Source organism: Lissotriton helveticus, chromosome 1_2 (genome assembly GCF_964261635.1).
Source record: "Lissotriton helveticus chromosome 1_2, aLisHel1.1, whole genome shotgun sequence".
NCBI lineage: Eukaryota > Metazoa > Chordata > Amphibia > Caudata > Salamandridae > Lissotriton > Lissotriton helveticus.
The window spans coordinates 240,529,397-240,554,601 of record NC_136058.1 but is presented as its reverse complement, the minus strand read 5'-3'; positions in this window follow the sequence as shown (position 1 = coordinate 240,554,601).

Sequence of the window (25,205 nt, the reverse complement as noted above, 5' to 3'; positions counted from 1 at the left end):
AGAGGGCATCAGTCAACTTTATTAGCGCTCTGCGCTACATATATAAAGTAAACAAGTAAAGCAAAAAATCCGACCATTTTCAAATTTAAACAAACCAATTGGCGAGTCTAACAGAGTGAGAGCACATTCAGTCCCATATGCTGAGCAAGAAGGCTGCGATTGTACTCGTATTCGATGTAAAAGACTTCTATAACAAGTATTTGTCACAAGCATTGGTAAATACATTAGGTTTCGCCTATGTGATAATAAGCTGTTTTTTGTTGTAAGTTGTAGCTTGCTGAGTAGTTGTACAATATAAGTTACAGAAAGTCTGTTAAAGTGTAATGAGTTGTTTATGTACAAAATGGCAATATATTGTGCTGTTACTAGTTGTATAGTGCGGCTAAGTAATAGAAAAAGTTTGAAAAATGAAATGAAATAGGGAAATAGAATTAACAAATGTAATAGCAATATTATGTGTTTAGATGAGTTCTAATAACTTTTGGGCCCGGTGCCACGACACCTGCTGCCCCATTCAAATCATGCCCCTGGTGCCTGCAAGATAACTGTATTTGTGACAGCTTGCATAGTAGTAAAATATTGGAATATTTGGCACTAAAACCAGAGTTCTCTACCCTTGCCACCATGTTAATGACCTCAGAGCTAGATTCAGAGCACAACTGGGATCTGCTGGACCTCCTATTGACCTTGGCAGTGAAAATGGTCCTGTCCAAATGGAAAGATACAGCTAAGATGCACGTGACAGGAAGCGAGAGCAGTGCTATGCAGTGCGGACGAAAAACGGACAAAAAACGCAACGGAGCCGGAGCCGCGGGGGCCGAAAGAAAGACTTGTAATTAGGAGCCAGGCCCACGGCAGCCGCTCGGGAAAGCAGTTAGCAGTCAGCAGAGGAGTCCGCAGGGCTCGGCGCGGTACGGCAGGGGCAGTGCAGGAGAGCGGGAGACCCGGGAGCTGCGGGTGTGCGGGTGTTCCGCTGCAGGAGCACTTCCACCGCGCTCACCTTTTCCCTCGTGTATCGGGCCGGGCCAGAGCAGTGCTGGGAGCCGGGGGGGCACTGCTGCCGGTGTGCCGCCGCAGGAGTGCTTCTATCGCCCCCACCCTTTCTCTGTGTCCTGGGCCGCGGCCGGTGCTGGGTAATGTAGTGCCCCTGTGCCGTCGCGTTGAGTCAAGTCGTCAGGCTGGGCAGGGAGAGCTCCAGCGACCAGCGAGCGACGGGGACCAGGACCACAACTGGGGCCCGGGCAGGGCTGGTGTCATGCTGTGCTGCCGAGCTGCCGGGCAAGGCGAGCAGCTGCCAAAGTGGGACCAGGTGCGGCAGCCATAAGCTGTGTGCAGAGAGCCGGGCAACGCAGCCGCCATAAAGGAGACGGTCACGGGAGGCAGCTGTGAGCGGAGGTGACGCAAGCATACCATCGCCGCGCCACACCATCCCGGGGCACCCAAATGCCTGCCAGGAGCAAGGAGTCAGGAGACAGGAGACAGCGACAGCGTTAGTGAATATATTCATTTTTCATTTACACTTTGTCTGCATTAATTTAAATTTAATAAAATTCCTGCCCCACCCTACGCCCGTCTTTGCCAAAGTTAACCTCAAATAAAGCTGGGGAACCTGAGAGCCATCTGTGGCCGGATGACGCCAAAACCAACGCAGAAGCTACAAGAAAAGAGGTAGCGGGTGCAGCAGAACCGGGAGAGGAGGCAGTGGCAGGGGGGACAAAGGGAACGGTGGTAGCAGCAGCAGTAGTGCCGCAGTACGCACCGCATATATCCTTCGGCCACTGCCCCTGTTACAAATTAGAACCATCGAAAAGGATAATATAAGTGCGAAAGAGCGGAAAGGCTCATAAACGACTGTCAGCAAGCGGCAGGTCTTACATTCACCAACTATCGAGACAAGAGTAAACAAATAAACAAACAAAAAAAAAACCTTTTCAAACGATCAGATTCTGACGTAGGGCAAAGATGAGCGCAAGGCCCCGTCTGGGGAAATGAGATCGGGGAAGATGCGCCAACTCACGGAAAGTAAAAAAAAAAAAAAAATCGAGGAAGCTTATTACGGAAGTTAAATCATCAATGGAAACAGGGACCGAATCAAACCCCAGGGAGAGGTTGGTATCAGCACCAACCCCTGATCTAACATCAGACTCCAGATGGAAAACCGGTCTCTTAAAATTCTTCTACCTAAAGGACCCAATGGCAGCGATCTACGCACCAACAGCCGAGGCTGGCAAGCTGCCAAGCCCCATTGCGCCATTGAATGTACCCTCCCCACTGGCAAACGGCTTGCAGAACACGACGAGCATCGAACCAGAGTGTCTACCCTTTCCATCTTGTTCAGGTTCCCCTCTCCAAGGCAAACTGGAGTTAGTAACCGCCCAGGTGCACTCTTCCAACACTCCCGTAGCCACAAACGAAATCAAGGAAGGTAGAGCCATAAAGGACACCATAGATAACCGCCTCGTAAAGGACACCCGACCAAGTCAGAACACAAGTGCGACAATCATGGAGCTCGTCGAAGCCAGCGTCCACACTAAGGAACCTAAGAGTGCCAAGGAGGGTAATTTAGGTCACAAAAACCTATCTACTTCATCTGGACAAGAAGGGGACCCATGGTTAAAGCCACTTTTCCTATCAAACGATTCTCAACTCGAGGAACTCTCTGAAAGAATCATGAAGTACATCGACTCACAAGGGAGAGGACTGCGAACAGAATATGGTTTTGCTGATCGACATCTGAGTCCGGGTATGCTGGTCTCAACCCCTCGCTGCCCAGAACTAAAAAGAGACCAACAAAAAGTATCCATAAATGATAGTATCATTATGCAGATGAATCAGTCTCATTTCAACCATCCCGTTCCAATTACAATTTCATCGGGGAGCACGCTGGACTCAGAGCCCAAGGACCCAAGCATAATCCAAAAAGACGAACCCTCCACGTCATGGACTCAATCCCTGTTAAGCACTTTAGAGCAAGCAATAAGGGTATTGAACTACCAATCCAACAAAATGGAAGTCCAGATTGACCTCATCACCTTAGTGGCTGGGCACATTTCGGGCATAAATGCTAAACTGGACTCCTTAACATCCCTATTAACAACCCAGGGGAAATTGGAGGCCAACACCAGCTGGAGGAAACAACAGTGCAACTGTGGATGCGGAAGCATAATCGAAAAGCTAGCAAGCCTCCCGGCCATCTTGATGGACATTTTAGGGGAGGTAAAACAATTGCGCAGTCACAGTCAGGTGATAGAAGCTAAGCCAACCCTGGAGAAACCTCATATAGTAAAGAGGAAGCATATTAACGGCCCCACAAGATTTAAACGAACAATGGATTAAGACCAAACATCAAATGAAACTGGTCAAGGAAAACTAGTCTTGGAAACTGACGAAACACAATTTATCCAACAATCCCTTACTGAAGATAAACCAACAAAGAGGCAAAAGAAAAGGGCAAGGAAGGCTAGGCAGAAGTATAAAAAACAACTAAACGCAGATCCGGATAACATTTTTCCAATTTTCAAAACCAGCATCCCTCAGGAAAACAAACCTAAATTATTGAATGAGGCGCCAGCGGGTGAGGAGTTTCTTGCAGAGCCATCTGAGAAGGCAAACTCATCGAGTACTTCAAGGGTCGAAGGCCCTAGAACAGGAGCCAACTCGTGTCCATCCCCATTGATAGGTGCAAACAGTCAAATGGATATAAGATCGGTCCAGCGACTAAAAGTGCAAGAGCCTGGACGAGTAAAAATGAGGTTCATGCAAGCGGTTGAAAATGGAGGATGTGAGCGAAACAAATGGAAATCAGCCCTGGAAAAAAAGAGTATGGGCACAAAAGGCATTTGCAGAGAGGGTTCAACCCATGGTACAAATATTATTACTGAGAAACAATTACCCTCAACGTTTGAAAAAAGCGTATATGAAATTCATGGTCAAGCAGTAGCACCAAAAACAAAATCTGTGCCAACCCCCGTGCAAATCACAGTTTTTGAAAAGGATCGTAAGTGTTTGCTAATGCCAAGGGTTTCAAGTACGGCACTAACTAAGTTAACCAACACAGCTCCATTACAGAAAAAAACATATACAATTGAGGGAGTACAGAAGAAGAATAGAAGTATTCAACTCCACAACTCGCCACCACGCAAAGCAGGCTTAATACATAAGGAGCTAAGTCAACATCTGGAGACATTTGACTTAAAATTAACTTTTATTCCCGAATATTCAACCAGGGGGACACAGGACATTCTAAACCGAGGTAATCTGTTAAGATTATTTAAGGAAATACCAGCTTTACAAGAAATTACTTCTCATGACCTTTACTCCATTGAATTTCAACAAAACTTAAACAACGCGGCCATTGAGGAAACAGTTACAACTTGGGCCTCAAAGGACCTCGTAGAAAAGATATACTCTGCAAGACCTCAGTTTGAATCATGGGGTATCTCCATTATGCAACACAAGCGCCCAAGATATCCCTATCCGTTACAAATTAAGATAGGTGACCTGAACAATGGTCAAGAGATAAGAGGTCAACATACCACTTGTCTACGTGGCGCCCGATCCACCTCGCTAGTGTCATCAAGTGTAAGTCGCAAACCACAAACAACCGGTCTCCACCACGCAGATAGAATGGATTGGTCCTGGATACCCAATGTCTTGAGTAATAAAGCTACCTAACCCAGACCTAAACGTCTCTGGGATCATGTGGAACAAGAAGCTCTCCCAGAGTACAACAAAGAAATCAACTGTTTCACTTTGCTCGTGGAACGTGCATGGCTTTCGAGAAATGGCTCATGATCACGAAACGCTATCCCTTTTCTTACGACAAGATATAATCTTGATCCAGGAGTCATGGAAATTACAACCAACTTCAATCCCAGGTTTTACAGAACACCATATATCTGCAGAACGCAATTCAACGCATGGGCACCCCTGCGGTGGATTATCCATATATGTAACCCATAAATATAATTGGGCATCAGAAGAGTTGGACGTTGGTCTGAACTGGGCCCAAGTGATTAGAATTACTGAAGCCCCGCTATCGGGGTTTGATCCATGGAAAATTTTAATATTTAATGTCTATATCCATCCCGACAGAAAGATACAAAAAGAAAAATACGCGACCTTGCTGTCACTGATCAAGGCAATGCAAAGAACCCACTCACAATGCCCATTGGTTATTTCCGGGGACTTCAATAATGCCTTCATTGTCCAAAACAAGATGAAGGCGAAGTCGACCGCAAACATTGGCGGAAAAAGTCTAGTATCAAGCCTAAAAGAATACGGACTGTCAATCCTGAACGGCAACACAAAGGGGGATAGGCCGGCAGCCGTTACCTATCTGAGTGGTAAGGTCCATTCAGCAATTGACTATTCCATAGTAAGTGACGAGTTACTTCCCAGCATCGAATCATTTAGCATTGAACACCGAGTAGAAAGTGATCATTTCCCCCAAATAATAAGACTGAATATCGTACTAAGTAAGGCTCCAACCATGACCTCCCTCCTCCACCATGCATCAAAGTTCAACTTAAGAAAACTGAAATGGCGTGGTGACGGGTTGGGCAAAATCACGGACACAACTAAAGACCAAATGGCCAACCTTGGGACCCAAAAAGAGGAGGAGCTAGTCTTTAACTGGGAGCAAACGATTCAGGTCCTTCAGCAAAAGTTCCCAGCAAGGTCAGGGAACCAGGGTTTTCGTAAATTCAAGAAGGAGCCTTGGTTCAACATGGACCTAAGAACAAAAAAAAGAAAAGTCGCCAAGAAAGTCCGAGCACTCGCAAGGCAAAAAATGTTGGGGGCCGTGACAAACAAATTTAATTTGAATGGAGCCAGGAGCATCTATAGGAAGGCACTGAGGGCCGCAAAGTACTTGCATAAAGAAACCATCTGGAACAAACTGCTAACTGCGGGCAAACAATCAAACAGCCGGGACTTTTGGGGTATCATAAACGATTTAAATCAAGGGGCAAAACTCCAACAGGAAGTTGGGGTTGGAGCAGAAACCTGGACCAGACATGTGCAAATTCTATACTGTAACACAGATTCTGGCCCCGTTAATGGTTCCGGGGCATCACAGGAAAATGCGGAGGAACTAAAAGGAGCCGAGTACATAGAAAAAAGAGCTTTCGAGCTGGAAAAAGTTCAGAAAGGGCCAACAGAGCTTGATGACTTAACCACCAAAGATGAACTAAGGATGACAATATCAAGATTAAAGTCAGAAGGAGCCGCAGGGCCAAATGGGCTGCCAAATGCGATCTTTAAGCATGACCCGGACCTGTGGTCTGAGATCCTAACGTTCAACCAAATATACAAACAAGCAGAGTTACCCGCATCCTGGAAAGGCAGTATCATCCACCCCATATTTAAGCATGGCGACCATCGTAACCCCAGAAATTTCAGACTGATATCGTTAATAGAAGTAGAGGCTAAGCTCTATGCTTCCTGCATAATACGAGAACTACAAGCCTGGATAGCAGAAACAAAGATAATGCCCACATTTCAAACAGGTTTCAGGCAAGGAATGGGAACAACAACAAATTTAACTTGCCTGTCCATCCTAATGGATCAAGCGGTTGCAAAGGGATGCCGCTTGTATGCCCGTTTTATAGACATCAAGTCGGCTTTTGATCGGGTGAATAGAGAGCGTTTGTGGATGAAATTAAAAAGCTGGGGGTTTCCACATCAACTCTTAATAGCCATCAAAGCCCTACATCACCATACTTGGGCAAAAGTGAAACTGGGAAACGGGGGTAATACAACCAGGAGCATCCCGACACATCAAGGCCTACAACAGGGCTGTGTATTAGCCCCCATCCTCTTTAACCTTCTTCTCTCCGACCTCTCAAGCGCACTGGAATCGGTAGATAGCCATCCACCATCTCTAGCTAACAACCCAATATACTACCTACAATATGCTGATGATATTGTATTGCTGAGCAAAACACCAATCGGCTTACAAAGAGCTATAAATAAATTAACATCGTACTTAGAACGGGAAAGCCTAGAATTAAATAAAGAAAAAACTAAAGTGGTCCGTCTAGTAGATGCGCACAAGTTACGGTACAAATGGATGGCTCAAGGGGCTACAGTGAAAGAAGAAAGGAATGACAAGTATCTGGGAATAATAATATCAAAAGGTGTTAACCACAAGGACCATAAAACAGCCCTACAAGCAAAAGCACAATCTTTAATCTTTGTGTATCATTCTTTAAAAGTAAAAATGAATTGCCCTAACTATAACCATCTACTAAAAGTAATGGCAGCGCAGATCATGCCTACCCTATCTTATGGCATAGCGACGTGGTGTGGCAAGGAGGCCAATCTTTTAAATGAACTACAGACGAAAATATATAAAACGGTCTTCAATCTGCCAAAATCCGCCTCAGCTTCACAAGTCAGGCTTGAATTTGGACTGCAAAACCAGAAGTTCCGGAGCATGAGCGGCTTCGTGAAACTCTGTTATAAACTTCGATCTGCGCACCCAGACACATTGGACTGGCTGAGCTGGGAGGAAATCAAAAAATGGGCGGACACTGCACACCCTAACCCTTGGGGAAAGTACCTGAAACTATGTGTGGAAAAGCTGGAGCTGGAATCAGTGTGGAAATTAGGGACAGATAAAGCAAGCCTAAACAAATTAGCCAATGCGGCAGTAAAAAGGAAATCCTAGCACGACATTGGAAAGGGGTGCAGCCAAACATGTATACCACCTACCTGTAACAATGGTAAAAAACAGCCAAGTTGGGCTGATACCCTGTAATGGTAAAGCGCTCCTACCTGTCTGTACAATTTAATAAAATACTTTGAAATTTTTAAAAAAAGAGGGGCTCCTAGAGCTTTGGGCCCCAGTGCCACTGCACCTGCTGCACCATTGAAATCATGACCCTAGTGCTTGCAAGGTAACACTTGTGGCTGCTTATTTAGTAGTTACATATGGCAATATTTGGGTGTTTAGATGAGTTCTGACAACTTTTAGCCCGGTGCCACTGCACCTGCAGCACCATTGAAATAATGGCCCTAGTGCCTGCTAGATAACTACACTTGTGACTGCCTGTTTAGTAGTAACATTTAGCAATATTCTGCGTTTAGTGGGGTCCCTAGAGCTTATGGCCCTGGTGCCACTGCACCATTCAAATCAAGCCCCTTTTAACTGAAAGATAACTGCTATTGTGTCTGCCTGTACAGTAGTAAAATACAGCATTATTGGGTGTTTAGAGGAGTTATGACAACATTTGGGCCTGGTGCCACAGCACCTGCTGAAACATTCAAATTATGGCCCTGTTGTCTGCAAGGTAACTGCACTTGTGACTGTCTGGTTAGTAGTAATATGTAGCAATATTAGGTGTTTATTGGAGTGCCTAGAGCTTTTGGTTCTGGTGCTACTGCATCTGCTGCACCAATCAAATCAAGTCACTTTTAACTACAAGGTAGCTGCAATTGTGACTGCCTGTTTAGTAGTCACATATAGCAATATGATGTGTTTAGAGGAGTTCCGACAACTTTTGGGGCTTGTGCTACTGCACCTGCTGCACCATTCAAATCATGTCCCTGTTGTCTGCAAAGTAACTACACGTGTGGTTACTGGTTTAGGAATTAAATATAGCAATGATAGGTGTTTAGTGGGATGCAAAGAGCGTTTTGGGCCTGGCGCCACTACACCTGCTGCACTTTTGAAATCTGACCCTAGTGTTTGCTACATAACTGCACTTATGTATGACTGCCTGCTTACTTGTAAAATATATCAATATTATGTGTTTAGAGGAATTCTGATAACTTTTGGGCCATGTGCTACTGCACCTGCTGCACCATTCAAATCATAACTCTGCTGCCTGCACTGTAGCTGCACTTGTGGCTGCCTGTTTAGTAGTAAAATTGAGCATAGCTCTTGCATATCCGACTCCTGGTTATGGGAGGCAAATCCACGCTGATTTTAGTAGATCTAAGCCCGGCCTTCTAAGCTGTTTCCCATGACATTCTTGTTGAAAGACTGACCCATCTGGGCCTCCATAGAAGTGCGCTTGCTTGGTTCTCCTCCTTCTTAATAGACCGCACATTCCAAGTCTTTTCCAAAAATGTAACATCTGGACTATAACCTCTTACATTAGGAGAGCCACTGGGATCCATCCCCAGTCCCATGCTTTTTAACAACTATGTCTGACCCCTCACAGCTGTAATAGAAAGATGTGGACTGGATTTGTTTTCATACGCAGACCACACTCAGATCATGTCCTCCCTGTCATCTGGGCGGAAAATTTATTCCTAGGATCTCAACTCATGCCTCTGCCTTGTTTCTATATGGATGAACACAAAATCTCTGAAATTAAATGGTGACAAGACTGAGGTGATGGTCTTGGGTAAGAATCCTCAGCTTTCAGGTCCTCATCACTGGCCCTCAACGCTAGGTAAGCCACCTACTCCCACTAACAAAGTGAAGAACCTGGGCTTCTGGCTCGACTCCACCTAGTCTACAGGTGGCCAAAAAAGCACTACATGCTTCGCTACCATGAAATGGATTAACAAGATTATGTAGATATGTCCTTTTACTGCTAAAAGGACAGACATTCAAGCCATGATACTGTCAAGACTTGACTATGGTAACATACTGTACATGTGGCCAGACAAGACTGTGATAAGATGCCTTCTGATGGTTCAGAACTCTGCTGCCAGGCTCCTGTTCCACCTTTGCCACCTCTCCAAACATTCCTCCGCATCTGGCCTCTTCGCCAAAGCAAATATTTGTGGATCACTTTGCTTTATGTACACATTGTGATCCTGTTTGAGACCTCAGTATTTGCAAAACTTGATGACTCCTTATGTTCCCTCTCATACCCTCTGCTCAAGTAGCCATCTTCTCTTTTCACTCCCTAGAGTTAAGCTCATCTGAATGGATGACCGCTCCTTCTCTTTCCTCTGTCCCAGGCTATGGAACTCTCTCCCCGAGTCCCTAATTGTGCTACTTGTTCTCAAAGCGCCGGGAAACCCTGGGGTAGCTATGCACTATACAAGAACTTTATAATAATATTTACTTTCTTTTTAACACGCAATGTTTATTACAACATTTAAAATTTGATCATAATGACCAAAGAGATTATGCTGAGAAAATCAATCCGATAATGCCTACAAAGTGCAAAGAAAGGTACTGGGGAATGAATAGGAAATGCCACAAACTTTCTAAGGCTAAAGCATCTGCTTTACACAACTAAGTAAAAAAAGCAAGTATGCCAGCATACTGTTAGAAGTTGTCTGCCTTTTCCATTGGAAGAGATCTTATCTTGAATGTCGCTTAAACAGTGTGAACAGCTTTAGTAGAGTATCGTAAATGCGTGCAGCCAGGGGAAGTTACCAAAAAAAAGTTCCACACAAAAGCGAATTAACACAGTAATTCGACCATGGGAAACTGATAAGAGGTATACTAAATGCAAGAGATTTCTCAAGCATAGCGCGAGCGCTGTGCAAGCGAAACCTAAAAAGCAAAGAAAACAACTTTAACTAATAAAACAATAATAACCAAATAAATAACATTTCTGAAATACCTCAGGCATGTTTGGGAAGTTAATCTCTTCTGAAGCAGAGAAGAAAGAAGAAGTAGTGGTCATCCAAGTTTCAGCTTTTCGGCATGCTTCTATAGGTCGGCATATGAGAGGAACATTTTGATCGAGCTAGGCAATCTAGTACTGTGAGGCAGAGCAATTGCTCACAGTGGAAGGACTGTGGCGGGAAGATGGATGAGGAGGTAATGGGCTCAATTCACCTTTCCTTTTGTACTAGTAACACAGTTTTAACTTTCAAAAACACAGTATTTACGACTGCTCGGCATAGATACAAAGTGTTGTTGCAGTCGCAAATCCATTTACCTCATATTTTTACATTAAGCGTGTTTTAGACTCCTATGAGCTTTCCTACATGCTGTTTTCTCTCACAACTGGAATCACATCATTAACACAAGGGTTGGAAAAAGACTTTCCTCAAATGTTAATTGAATAATGTTCACAGCTAACTATCAAAGCATATCAGAAACAGGAAGAGACATAGCTACATCAGAGAACTCAGACATCCAGGGAAAATATTAACTGAATGCTGATCATGGATTGTGAGATTCTTTTTATGTGCCATGGCAATCCCATATTCAGAATTTTTCTACAAATCGCTAGTTTAGGCCATCAGGTATGGTTCTAGGGTATTCTTGAAAATTGGGCGTAAAGTACTGCCCAGTGAATTTGTTGATAAACTATGCATGGAGCTGATGATTAAATATCCTTTGTTGGCACTTTATATTAAAATTGATCCTTGATTCAACATGGAAGTGAGGGTTCTTAAAACTAATTACACATCATTATAATCTGGTTCGATCACCTCTTTAAAGTCTCATTTCAAGTCTTCTCTACACCCGCCTGTAAACATTTTGAAAGATCTGCACCACCTGCCCTCTCAAAGCAGAACTGTGAATGCGAAGAAATGTCCTGACATTTTGTACATATCATTTGGGATTAACAGACTGGAGCTTTATGAACCAGAGTATGTTGGCTTAAAACTAAACTTCAATGCAAATTTAATTTCTACTGTAAGCTGGTTTGACAAATAGCACAATGTATGATCATCAGAGCCAGCCTGAGGAAGGTCCTGCTTCTTCCAGGAAAGCACATAAGTGAAAGCCACTCAAAGTCCCCTGAAGCCTTGAGGAAGGAAGATCAGTTCCTTCAGTACAGATGGGTGATGGTTTTACCTTCACCTCATTGTTGGTTCAAATTTGTAAACTTTACCTTCTTAATGAAAGCAGGCAGAGGTCCTGCCATCACAGGGGTGTTGTTTAAACCTCACGCAGATAGCATGCTGAGTGACTTCATGTCTTAATATGCCTCAATCAAGAAGGAAGTGACATCCAGTTACTGGAAACCGCGCATATGCAGGGAATGCCACATAGGATAAAGGATGAGGTTTGGAGATGTATGGGGTTTTGGTGATAGTGCAGGTGAATTTGGACAAGGGTCTTACTGGACCAGGGTGGGGAGAGCTTTATTCAGATACCCATTTAATGCAGGGTACAGCTTGGATGCACCAAAGGCAAGTCCGTTTGCACCCGGTCTGTGACCAGCACCAGCCATTATGCCCATTTCAGTGTGGATAAAGATAAGAGAATTGGATATTCTAGAGGGGCTCTAATGGCAGGACAAATACATAAAGTGTGAATACTCCTTGTAATCTGGCAGATAACTGCATAGTTCATTGTTTTCAAAGTTACAGTGTTACACTGCAGTCAGGACATGATCCTATGGATAGCAAAGGTGGGGTGGGTCCTCTCAGGTTAGAGCAGTAGCCCAAGCAAATGTGGCACACTTACTTAAAGGCATGCTTAATAAATGCAAGATCACCAAAACATAAATGGGATATTGTTATGTATTGCCCTTTCTGCAAGGTCAGCCCCAAACATTTTGCCTTCCTCCTCTTCCTTTTGCATTTTTGTTGGCTTTAGGACTCTGTGCAATTGACCACTTATAAACAGTGCTAAAAAGCATCTGCTCTCTCCCTAAAACATGGTGTAATTGATATATACTCTGGAAAATGCATGGGGCCCCGAGAAAGGGATAAAACACTAGAAGGGCATATAAACTCTAGAAACACATGGACATAATATAAATCATAATAACTAACATAGAAAAATATTTGTTTTTATATGTTTATATATGTTTTTTAGGCTATACCGTACTTTAAATCAATATGTGGTTCTAAATATCATTTGGAATGTGTATTCACTCATGCATTGAAGTCAATTATGTGTATATTGTATTTATAAATATATTCTACCTTTAAAAAAACCAAAAAAGAAGACTATTTTTCTATGTCAGTTGTTATTATTTATATTATGTCCTTGTGGTACTAGCGTTTATATGCCCTTCTAGAGTAAATCAGCCCTGTGCCCAGTGCCAAGTTTTTCAAAACAGTAATTGATATATACCCTATTGGCATATTTCTTTTAGCTATACATCCTTATTAAAGTGCACTATATGTGCCCAGGGCTTGAGCTACTGGTGCTAAAAGGGGGCCTGCAGCACTGATTGTGCCACCACTTAAGTGGCGCTTTAAAACCTGTATTAGGCCTACCACTGCCGAGCCTAAATGTGCAGTGTGCATTGCCATTTTGACTTGACTTTTGAAACTCCTTACCAAGTCTTAAACTCCCCTTTTATTACATATACATCACTAGTAAGGTGGGCCCTAGGTATCCCATAGGGCAGGGAGCTATGTACTTAAAAGGTAGGACATGTACTTTTCACCCTTACATGTTCTGTCAGTGAAAAACTCCCAAATTCCTTTTTCGCTACTACAAGACCTTCCCCTCTCATAGGATAACATTGGGGATTCCTCATTACATGTAATACATTGTCATTCAATCAATCAATCAGGTGTTTGTTTAGCGCCACTACTCACCCGTAAGGGTCTCAAGGCGCTGGGGCGTGGGGCGGGGGGTCGCAGGTTCCAGTCCATCAAGGAGAGAGTCTGTCGAAGAGCCAGGTTTTGAGGTTTCTTGCGAAGATGGGGTGCGATGTTATCTGTCTGAGGTAGAGCGGAAGGTCGTTCCAGGCTCTGGCCGCATGAAGGAGAAGGCGCGGCCTCCCGATCTGGTCTTTCTGGAGCGGGGGACCATGGCGTAGGAGAGCTGGGCTGATTGTAGGGTCCTTTGGGGTGCGTGGAATTTGAGTCGGCTGTTCAGGTATGCTGGTCCGGTGTCATGGAGGGCCTTGTGAGCGTGTGTTAGCATCTTAAAGGTAACTCTAGCTTCGATGGGGAGCCAGTGGAGTGTGCGCAGGTGTTGGGAGATGTGGCAGTGTCTTGGCAGGCTGAGGACCAGTCTTGCGGCGGCGTTTTGGATGTTCTGTAGCTTGTAGGTGAGGTTTTTGTTTATTCTGGCATAGAGTGCATTGCCGTAGTCGAGTCTGCTGGTTACCAGGGCGTGAGTGACGGTCTTTCTGTGTTCGAGGGGGATCCATTTGAAGGACTTACGTAGGAGGCGGAGGGTGTGGAAGCAGGAGGACCAGATGGAGTTGATCTGGCAGTCCATTTTAAATCCAGGATGATTCCCAGGTTGCTTGCGTGGTCCGTGGGGGTCGGTGGGCTTCCGAGGGTGGGGGGTCACCTGGTGTCCTTCTAGGCGTCGGGTTTGGGCCCATGATGAGTACTTCCGTTTTGTTGGTGTTTAATTGTAGGCAGCTGTTTTTCATCTATTTGGCGATGGCTTCCATGCCTTCTCGAAAGTTATGTCTGGCGGTGTTGGGTTAGTTGAATAGGGAGAGGATGAGTTGGGTGTCGTCTGCGTATGACACAATGTTGAGTCCGAAGGTTCTGACGATGGGGGCGAGCGGAGCCATATAGACATTGAAGAGCGTAGGGCTGAGGGAGGACGCCTGGAGTACTCCGCAGGTGGTAGGTGTAGGGTCCGAGAGAAAAGGGGGTAGTCTGACCCGCTGCGTTCTAACGGAGAGGAAGGAGCAGATCCAGTCGAGGGCCTTGTCTTGGATCCCTGCGTCATGGAGTCTGTGTATTAGGGTGCGGTGAGAGACTGTGTTGAACGCCGCTGATGGTCAAGGAGGATGAGGGCTGCTGTTTCTCCTTTATCCAGTAAGGTACGGATGTCATCTGCTGTGGCGAGGAGGGCGGTTTCCGTTCTGTGGTTTTTTCTGAAGCCGGATTGGGAGGAGTCGAGTATGTTATGCTCTTCGATGAATGTGGCGAAATGGCTGTTGATGGCTTTCTCAATGACTTTCGCTGGGAATGGGAGCAGGGAGATGGGTCTGTAGTTTTTGAGGTCGGTGGGGTCCGCCGAGGGCTTCTTCAGGAGGGGGTTGATCTCAGCGTGTTTCAACTCGTCAGGGAACGAGGCGGTTACCAAGGAGCGGTTGATGGTGTGGCAGCGCATGGGTGCCATGGTGTTGGTGGCTCTGTTGAAAATGTGGTGGGGTCGGGGGTCCGTGGGGGCAGAGTGTATTGACTTCATCGTCTTCAGTGTGTCTTCGGTGGTGAGTGCTGTCCAGTTCTCGATCGCTGGCTTCAGGGTGTCAGGTTGGTTGGTGAGGGTTCAGTGTGTTGGTTGTCTTCGTCGATGTTGTCGTAGATGCACTTGATTTTGTGGGGGAAAAAGGTGCTGAGTTTGTCGCAGAGGTCTTGTGAGGGAAGGATTTCTGTGGACTCGATGGTGGGTTAGGCGTACTCCTTGATGATGTTGAACAGTTCTTTGCTGTTGTATGCATGAGTGGAGATTCTGTCTTCAATCGCTTTTTACCTAATTTTTCTGATGAGTTGGTGGTGAGCAGTGGTGGCGGCTCTGAAGTTGTTGTTGGCTTATGTGGATTTGGTGTTTCTCCAGGCCTTTTCGAGGCGGCGGCAAGTGCGCCTGGACTCTCGAAGTTCAGTGGTGGACCAACTACCTTTCTTGGCGTGGGCGTTGTTTTTCTTGAGGGGGGCAATGGTGTTGGCGCTGTTGGAGATCCATCTGTGCAGGTTTGGGCTGCGGTGTTGGGGTCGTCATTTTCCGGATGGTTGGGTGGAGTTGCTGAGTGATGAGGTTAACTGCTCGTGGGAGATTCTAGTCTAGTTCCTTTGTGGGAGCAGGTGCTGGTGTCTGTGGATGGTGGATGTTCTGAAGATGAAGTGGACGAAACGATGGTCTGTCCATGGGAGTTTGGTTGTGTGGCTGAAGGTGATGGAGTTTCCTGTTGTGAAGAGGGGGTCGAGGGTTTGTCCTGCTGAGTGCGTGGGTTCGGTCAAATTCCTGGCGGAGTCCAATGTTGTGGAGGTTGTCCAGGAGGGATGTGGTGCTGGGGTCCAGTTGGTTGTCGAGGTGGAAGTTGAGGTCTCCCAGTAGGGTGTAGTTGGTGGACGGGATGGCATGCAGGGAGAGATGATGTCTGTGATGGAGTTGGTGAAAAGTCCCTGGGGTCCAGGGGGTCGGTAGATGAGGGTTCCTCGGAGGGTGGAGGTAGGGCTGGCCAGTATCTTGAAGTGAAGGTGTTCCATCAGGTCTGTGGGCTCGTTGGGGAGTGTGCTCAGGTGGAGGGTGGATTTGTGGATGATGGCGATTCCTCCTCCCGGGCGGGTGGGGTGGTCCTTCCTGGAAATCTTGCATCCTTGCAGAATGGCGATGGCGATGTCCGGTCCCGAGGTGGTGTTGGTCCATGTTTTGGTAAAGAATGCTACGTCCGGGGTAGTGCTGTCGAGGAGGTCCCAGATTTCGGTGGCATGTTTGTGGAGGGATCGGATGTTGATGAGGATGCATTGTAGGGTCTTTGGTTCGGTTGTGTTCTTGCGGGTGGGTTGCGCTGGGTCCATGGTCTTGGCGGTGCTGCAGGTGACAGCTGAAGGGTCAGTGGGTGTCAGCTGGTGATGCTAGCTTGCAGTTGTTGTTGCGGCCTGGGCTGAGATCGTGGAGGGCCGCTGGGCCATAGCGTTGGTGGTGCAGAGATCCAGGGTTCCCGGCGCTGGTCACAGTTGGGGTGCGGACGGGCGCAGACAGGCTTGCCTTTGGCATGCCTGCGGCCGCCATTAAGTAAGGTCAGGGCGGGCTGGACAGCTGGGAGCAGTCAGGGGAGCTGGATTGGGCAGGTCGCACTGGTCGTGCGGGAAGGAGGGGCCGCTGGGGTAGCAGCGACAGGGTAAAACGGGCTGAAAAAGACAAAAGGAAAAGACAAAATGAGAGAGAAAAGAGCAAATAAGGCAGCAAAAATGCAAGAAAGAGTGGAAGAAAGACACAAAGGACACAGAAGGAGAGTGAAAGGGGAGATTGAGATGAGGGTAAAAAACGAGGAATGACACAGAAGGAGAGTGAAGGGGGAGCTTTAAATGAGGGGAAAATGACAGAAAATGGAGGAAAGACCCAGAAGGAGTGTGAAGGGGGGAGATAGAAGTGAGTGAAAAAAACGAGTGAAAAAGGAGAGAATTGAGAGGGAGTAGATATGTCATGTTTAATATCTATAGAATTGTAATGATACATCTTTTTTAATGGTAAATGGTAAAGTCAAATTTATAATTAACATTTTGAAAATTCCACTTTTAGAAAGTGCGTGTGTTCTTTTGGTTCACAGAAGGGATGCAAACATTACGGTGTCAATACTGTAGTAACGAGTGGCGGTAACAAATGGTTTCCCAAACTGCGGCAGATTGAGTCATACGCTTGGCAGTGGGTTTAACGATATCAAGTGCTTTGGAGATTCACAGCACCCATAAAAGTCGAGGGCCAGTTCAACTTGTTCCCCCTTCGTCCAAACAGTGGCAAATCTGACGAAAAAAACGTCGACCAGTAGATCATACCAATGTGTGCATAATTGAGAAGCCCTGATGAGAGCACCTGGAGGTCTCGTGGTATTTGAAACGCTTTGGCATGTGCAATAATAGGCATTAAGACCATGATAGAAGGGTTGTTAGATACTGCGGAACGTTGAATGCAATTGGTGTTCCCAGTTTGATTTGTACTTACCAGCTATAATGAATTATTTTATATGGATCAGTATCAAATGAGTCATTGGTTTATGAACTATATTGATGTTATTGTTATTTGATTTTGTCAAATGTATGTACTATGTATTGTGGTAAATGTTGTAAAAATATGTGAATAGGTGTAAATCGCAAAATTGATGTGATATGTGTTGGACCAGAAGGACTAGAAGTCTTTTTGCACCTACATTCTTCTGAATGTATATAATTTTGAAAAGATAAAAAGATACTAAGAAGAAAAAAGGTTTAATAAGTAACCTAATCATATCAAATTATTCAAAGTGATTATTGTAATAAGGAAATTGCATTTGCCAATCAGAATACCGGGTTCCCCTTTGTTGTACTTTTAGAAAGTTGGCATTTTCCTGTTCTTTACCCCGTGTGCCTGCAGCCTGTCTCTGATCAGCCTGGGGTGTGTGACAGCTAGACTTTATGTATTTCCTCTAGAAAACCACACACTAAGGCAACTTATGTGCGATTATATTGGTCTTACTTTTAGGTATGGTCTGAGGAGCTGGGCACAGTCTCACACTCACACTTGATTAGGCTGGGTCCAGTCCACACACACAAATGGATGCATACCCACCTGTAGAGTGTCTGCAGCCAGGGTGGGAAGGGAGGACCACAGTGCATTTCAAAGCTCTTATTTGAAGTCTCCCCCACTTCAAAGGCACCACTAGGTATTAGAACTGGACTTTTGAAGCTAACCCTTCAGTATACTTCTGGACCTGAGGATTTCCTGGCAAGAAGGAGGACTACTGTGCTGAAGAACTGCCACTCGGCTTGACTATTGCTCTGGAAGAACTGCTTTCTTGCTGTGGTGACCTTCTGCCCTCTCTGCCTGGGTGAAAAGCACTGAACCTGCCTCTCTTGTCACCAAGAACCTAAAGTGACCCAGAGGGCTCGCTGGCTTGGATCTGGACCATTGGAAGTGAGCCTATGGTGTTTGCTTTATCTGAACTGACGCATATTCTGCTGTGAGAGCAAAATTGACGCATCGCTGCTATTGGGTGAGCAGAACTGGCGCATCACTTTCGGAACCGGCGCATTCTCGGAACTGACACATCTTCAGCCGGAGCAGAGTTAATGCATCCCCTTCGGAAACAGCTCATTACCTACGGAACTGATGCATCGCCGCTGTTGCATGGAGAAACCCGGCACATCTCATCTCGCAACCAGCGCATCACCCTCAGAACTGACTCATCTTCTGCCGATATGTAGTCGATGCAATCCCTTTGGAACCAGCACATCTCCCGCAGAACCTCCGCTTTTGTGTGGAGAAACAACACATCGTCATTGAAGGGTGCACCATCGACAAAGCAACAACTCATGTCCACCCCACATCTCATTGTCATCGTCGATGCATTAAGGTACTTTTGCAGCAGGCCAAACCCGGTCCTTTTATCCTGCCCATGCTCCATCACGGTCTGCCTGAACTTTTAAATTTGTCCTGGCCCAGTGCGACCAGATATTCCAAATAGGTGCTTATTGCTTTTAAGCACTATTTTCACATTTATTCTTTTCAAATTCATATCTCAATTAACCACTAATTGGATTTTTGTCATTTTGCTTTTGTTTTATTGATCAAATTAAGGTCTATTTGGCTGATCTGGTGTGGAGTCTTTTTGTGGTGTTTTCACTGTTTTACTGATTGAAGTGCTGCACAAGTAAATTACATATTGCATCATAAGTTAAGCCTGAATGCTCTGTGCCAAGTTATCAGAGAGTGAGCACAGGTTAATTTAACCTGTTCTTTAAGGATGTGTTTGTGACTCACCCTGACGAGCATTCTGGTTTCTTCCTGGACAGTGTGTATACCTCTACCAACCAGAAACCCAATTTTTAACAGATATCTAGAGGCTCCTGAGCTATAGTGTTTGGGACAGAGTATTTCTAACTGAAACATGGCTTAATATCTCCTCAGGGCCAGATTTGGGTAGAGCCATAGCTGATTACTATTTAATATCACACCTGGATTGACACTCTGGAACCGGTGGAGTTCTGGTTTTGATTTACTGGTCGAGTTAACTTTACACTGCTCCTTTGAAAAAATAGAGATGTTCAAGCAGAGGGGCTTATTTTTATGTTTAAGATTTCCAATAACCTTTCCCTTTCAGGGGCCTTGATCTATCGCTGACCAAGCATTCTTCCAATTTTGGGGATGTGCGTGGTAAGGTAGTAACCACTTAACTCATACTTCATTCAAATTTTATGTTGTTAGGTGATTTTAACTCACATTTGGTTAACCCCAACTGTAAGGCGGCAGCGAAATTCACAAATGCAAGGACTGACTTTAATCTTGTGCAAAAAGTCAAAGACCCTTAACATAAACAATGGCATAAGTTAAATCTAATTTTTTCTAACATTCCATCATTGATGTCTCAAAAGCCCATTCCGCTAGCCTGGTCCTATCCTTATTTGGTGCCTTGGTTCCTGGTAGGGCCATTTGAACAGCATAGATTCAATCCATTAGACCATGACATTGTTTACGAATAGGATGCTAGGTGATATGTGTGAGTAATTCCTGGTCATGGTAACTGTCAGGATCAATAATGCTGTCTAATCCTTTAACTCAGTCCTAGATCATGGACTGGATGTGTTGGCACCTTTCAAAAAAGAAAAAGTAAAAAAAGTATCTCCTTGGCGGCCTCGTTTCCCCCCGCTTACGAGCTGACAATAGTCAGCTCGTACATAATTATAAAGTCGATGGAGATGGGCTGATCAGCAGGAAGACAAATTGATTTACAAAGTGGCTCTCAAGTTGTTTCAAAAAGCTTTAAAAAGGCATAAGCCAATGCCTTTGCTAAGGAGATTGCTGCAGTTGATAATGTCCCAAGAGCAATTTTTTTAATAATCAAGTCCTTTTTGATTTCTGAAACTGAGCAATAATCTATACCAGCCTCCAAACTGTGTGCAATGACCTTACTCTATTTTTTCAAGAGAAGATAGACATAATCTACTTCAACTTTGAGGTGGAGCATGGAGGAGGTTAACATAGGATCAAAATGAAGGGATAAGCTTCATGCAGTGACATCAAGCGTATAGCATTTGATAAGATTTCCCTGGGAGATTCTGTAGACGGCTTTTCGAAAGTAACATCAGGGTCATCATTGGATCCATGCCGTCCCAAGATTTTAGTTTGTGCTGCTCCCTTTATTAACTGCCAAGTTAACACTTTTATTTAATGCCATTGAAAGATGGAGTAAGGCCCGCCGATTGGAAGAAGACGTTTTCACTGCATTTACTCAAAAAATCCAAAAAGCAGATCCTCACTGTCTGAGCAAATACAGACCAATCTCCTTACTCTATCACTTGGAAATCATTGTAAAAACTGGTTAATTGTCAACTTGCCATAGTTTATTGAAGATTAAAGGAATTTTACATTCATCTCAATCTGATTTTCGTTCTGAGTTCAGCACAAAAGTAGCGCTGAATGAAATCACCAAATTTATCCGAATCAATCTCGAACAGGGGATAAAAGCAGTGATGTTTTTTCTAGACCTAATGGCTGCATTTGAAATAGTGTCCCAAGAGATTTCCCTCATGAGATTAAAAGAGGCAGATATTGTTGACTTAGCCATGGAGGTGGCTGAAACCTTTTTGTCAACTAGAGTACAGTAGGTGTATTTAACCCCATTTATCTCTAAAGATAGGGAAATGAGATGTGGTGTACTGCAGGGCTCCACGCAGAGCCCCATGCTATTTAATATTTACATGGCACAGTGGGCACGACTAGTAGAGACATTGGGATTCAATACTGTGTCATATTTGGATGACACTGACTTGATGTGAGGCTTTCACCGATTGGACGATTCAATTGTAGCAAATTGTCATGGGTACCGCGCAAAGGTGGCCAGTTGGATGCACAAAAACTACCTTAGGCTGAATCCATAAAAATTGACCTATCTTTTAAGCCACAAGAATGGGCTCTGACATGAACTTGTTTCTTGGCACTTAAACCACCTAAAAAGACTATCAAATTCCTGCCCAGGCACATGCGCAAAGGTACTGTCGATGGCCTCATTATGGAAGACTCGGTTCTGCTAATGTACTTTATTTGGGGGCCCCAAATGAATTGCTGAACAGACTGCAACTGGTACAAAATTCTGCAGTTCAGCTGATCCCAAATGTCCCCAAAAGACAGTCCATTGCGATGGATTGAGGCCCTTGCATTGGCTTCCAAACAGCCAACGAGTCAAATGCAAAGCCTTAATGATTACTTTTAAATCTATACACAAAAAGGTCCCTTCTACCTTCAGGACAGAGTTAAACTGTACGCTATGAATAAGGCACTTCGGTCGGCTAACCATCACCTGCTATGCATCACAAAGGTTTGCGAAGCCAGATCAGGTGGTAGAACTTTTTCTGTATGGGCCGCCAGGCTTTGAAATGCTTTGCAAAAGCAATGATGGGAGACAAAACTTGAATCCGCATTTAAAAAGGGATTGCATGCCTTTCTCTTCATAGAGTTGTAATTAAACGACAGATACCTTTATTAACTTAGGGTTGTGAAGCTCCCTTTGGGAGCAGCTGTGCATGCTTTAAAAATGGATTTCCATTCATTCATTCAAGGAGGAATACTAATAGGCATATAACACTGTGAGAGATGAAGGGTGAAGCAGGGGGTTTGCCTGATGATGAGGTCCTCTTCCAGCAATAAAAATAATATTATGCAAAACGTGTAAACTTTAGAAACATCTATGCAAAGTTGCAAGTCCTCACACTTGGCAACTTCCCACTTACCATGAATAGACCAGATTTGTCTAAACAAATCCCAGCATCTTATATCTAAATGCAAAGTGGGGTATTAAGACCATAAAGGCAAAACACACAAGATGATGGACGGAATGTTGCACAATGGCAAAACATTCACCCCCAGTCACAGATCTGGGTTTAATCCATCGTTATTTTGCTCACCAAGCCACCCCAGTTCAGACGTGGCCATATGCAAATCAGTCTTGACCCTGTTCCTCATGGGAACAGTCCAGCCCGAACTGCCAAGCCATGTCTTTCCTGGACCGGAATCAAGCATCCTAGAACCGGTTTCTGGCTATCAGCCGTCTTCAGCCAGGATAGCTTGACTACAGTGGCTTAGTGAGCAAGGGACCCACGTCTGGGCATACCCTTTCCACATAGGATGAACGGACCATAAAGGCACCAGGCAGTAAATCATTGATCCTTGCATTCTGAAATGAAGCAGGAGAAATAAAAACAAAAGGGATTCTGGTCTCCAATGATTAAATTGTGGTAATGTACAGTAATCTGAAGGGCTAGGCTCAATGACAAAAAGATTCTGGAATGATAGAGGGAGCTACAACACTTTTTGTATTGTACCCTAATAATAAAACGTATTCTTCTTGTTGGCAGGAATGTAGGAGGATATGAAAAGTTACTCTTTTGTCCATTTATAGAATGTTATCCATTTTAATTCAACATTTCAGGAGATATCATGGATGGTGCTCTGAGGTAGCGTGTAGCATTACACCCCAAATAGGCTCTCCAGAGACCCCAAATCTCAGTTTTTTGGGTTCTTAGCGGAAGGGTTCTATGATGGTTCCTTAAAAAGCTCAGCCTCTCTCACAAATCAAATTAAATCAAGGGGCATTTATAGAGCGCACAAATCACCCGAAAGTCTCATGGCGCTTGCGGACAGCTCCGAGGTCAGCTTGGAAGGGGAGGGCTAGTTAGTTGTCGAACAGCCATGTCTTCAGCGGATGTATGACATCACAACGCATGCTTTTACTCCACATGCCATTACAACGCAGTTTTTACAACGCAAGTCGTTACAACAACTTGCGTTGGGGGGCGCTGGATAGTGGAATAGGTTCATTTTCTATTCCAACTCCAGTCCCCGTGGATAGTAGGGAAGGTGTTGGATAGAAAATTAAACTATTCCCTATCTTACAGCGCCCTCCAGCGCAAGTCGTTGTAATGACTTGCGTTGTAATAGCTGCGTCGTAATGGTAGTGCGGAGTGAAAGTTGCGTTGTAAAGGATGTTCCCCGTCTTCAGCTCTCTGCGAAAACAGTTATGATCAGTGATGTTATGGCGGTGCGGGGCAGTTTGTTCCAGAAAGCGGGTGTGAGACAAGAAAATGACCTTCCTCCATTTCTAATAGTACGGATTCTGAGAGGTGGAACTCTGTTTTAAAGGGTGGCATCCAGAGATGCAAGTGATGCACTTAGGTTAGGAGAGTGAAATTTTTTTTGTTGTGCCTTATGTCCTGCTTAAGAAGGCAGAGCCTCAAAGATTTCTCACCTAAATAGTGATACATTTGATTAGTGAAGCCAGTAGTCATTGTATTGGTATTTTATGTTATGATGTGTTGTGTAATGTTATGGTCATGTTACTAAGTATTTATATAGCACAGCGTTCACCAATTCCATGGCCTCTTAGTACTTTATGTAGACATTGGTCTTTTTCTGTAATTCATCTCAGTGGAGATTCTACTCCAGAGATTCTGAAACTACTTTTGGTGTAGGCGGCTGTTTAGGAGACTTTGAGATATCCCAGGTGGAGTGTTCCATAGGTTGGTTGATCATGCACATTCCAACCTAACATATGGGAGCATGGAGTGAATAGTAGGGTGCCTCTGCATGGTCACTTTAGGTGAGGTTTCAGATTTTGAGGCTGTTCACCTAACCTTATCAGCTATCATTACCATACACTAGTTGGGTTCTCATTGACCTAATAATGGTGGGAGGGAAATTTTACTCCAGTGACAATGTCTGCCTAGACAGAGATGCCCTCTTGACAAATTCCATCTAGATGTTCTAGTCTGTGGTGTTGCTTTCCATGTTTTGGGATTAGGATTATGGGTGGACGCAATCGCAGAGCTTCACTCCGTGGAATTCTGCGGAGTTACCGTAAAACTCAGTGAGATTTGGCATAGTTCCATGAGCATGCGGAGTGTAATAATTAAGGCTGTGACTAGTTTGCAGGAGTTGACTCTTATCGCCGAACTCACGCTTAACTGACAAATTCATTTGTTCATCATGCAAGCAGGCTCAGGGCATACCACTGCAATGTCCTTGAAATGCAGCAACATTGAATTTCAGCAGTCAGAAGCCTTTCCTCACCTTGCAGCTCACTTATTAATTATTAATTTAATTTCCAACAGAGGAACTTGGACTGCCAACATAAACATTTGAGGTAGACAGTCACTTTTTTTTTAGCTGGGATTGCCACCGCCACACCAGCAAATATTTAGCAATAATAAATTAGCAATACATTAATAAGCAAGAATAATCATACAGAAGGTTTTGGGCTTTTCGCAACTATCTCCTTCCAAGATGCAGGGCATTTCCCCACTGCCATTTTAGGTGCTGGCAGTATCCCCCAGGGACACACAGCTGGACCCCCAGCGGGGCCAGATTACGGTTGGGCACCAAGATCTCCTAAGGCACCCTTGCAGGGAAGTCGGCCTGGAGCTGTCTAAAGTGATTCGAGGCGAAGGATAGGAGAGAGCCCACTAGCCGTACCAGAAAGGTGCAAAGGGGGTGGGCAGCAGGAGACAGGGAGCTCAGATTGGTGATGGACTGCAGACAGGCCAAGCTGGCAAAGAGCAATGGCAGCACAGCGAATCTGGCAAAGAGCAACGGCAGCACAGCGGATTGGTCCTCAGTGAGCTGATGAAATGAATCTCAGATATTCCACAAGCCCTCGGCCGGGCAAGCACTGTCAGTGTGCCTCATCTCACCTTCTGAGCCACTCACAGCCTGG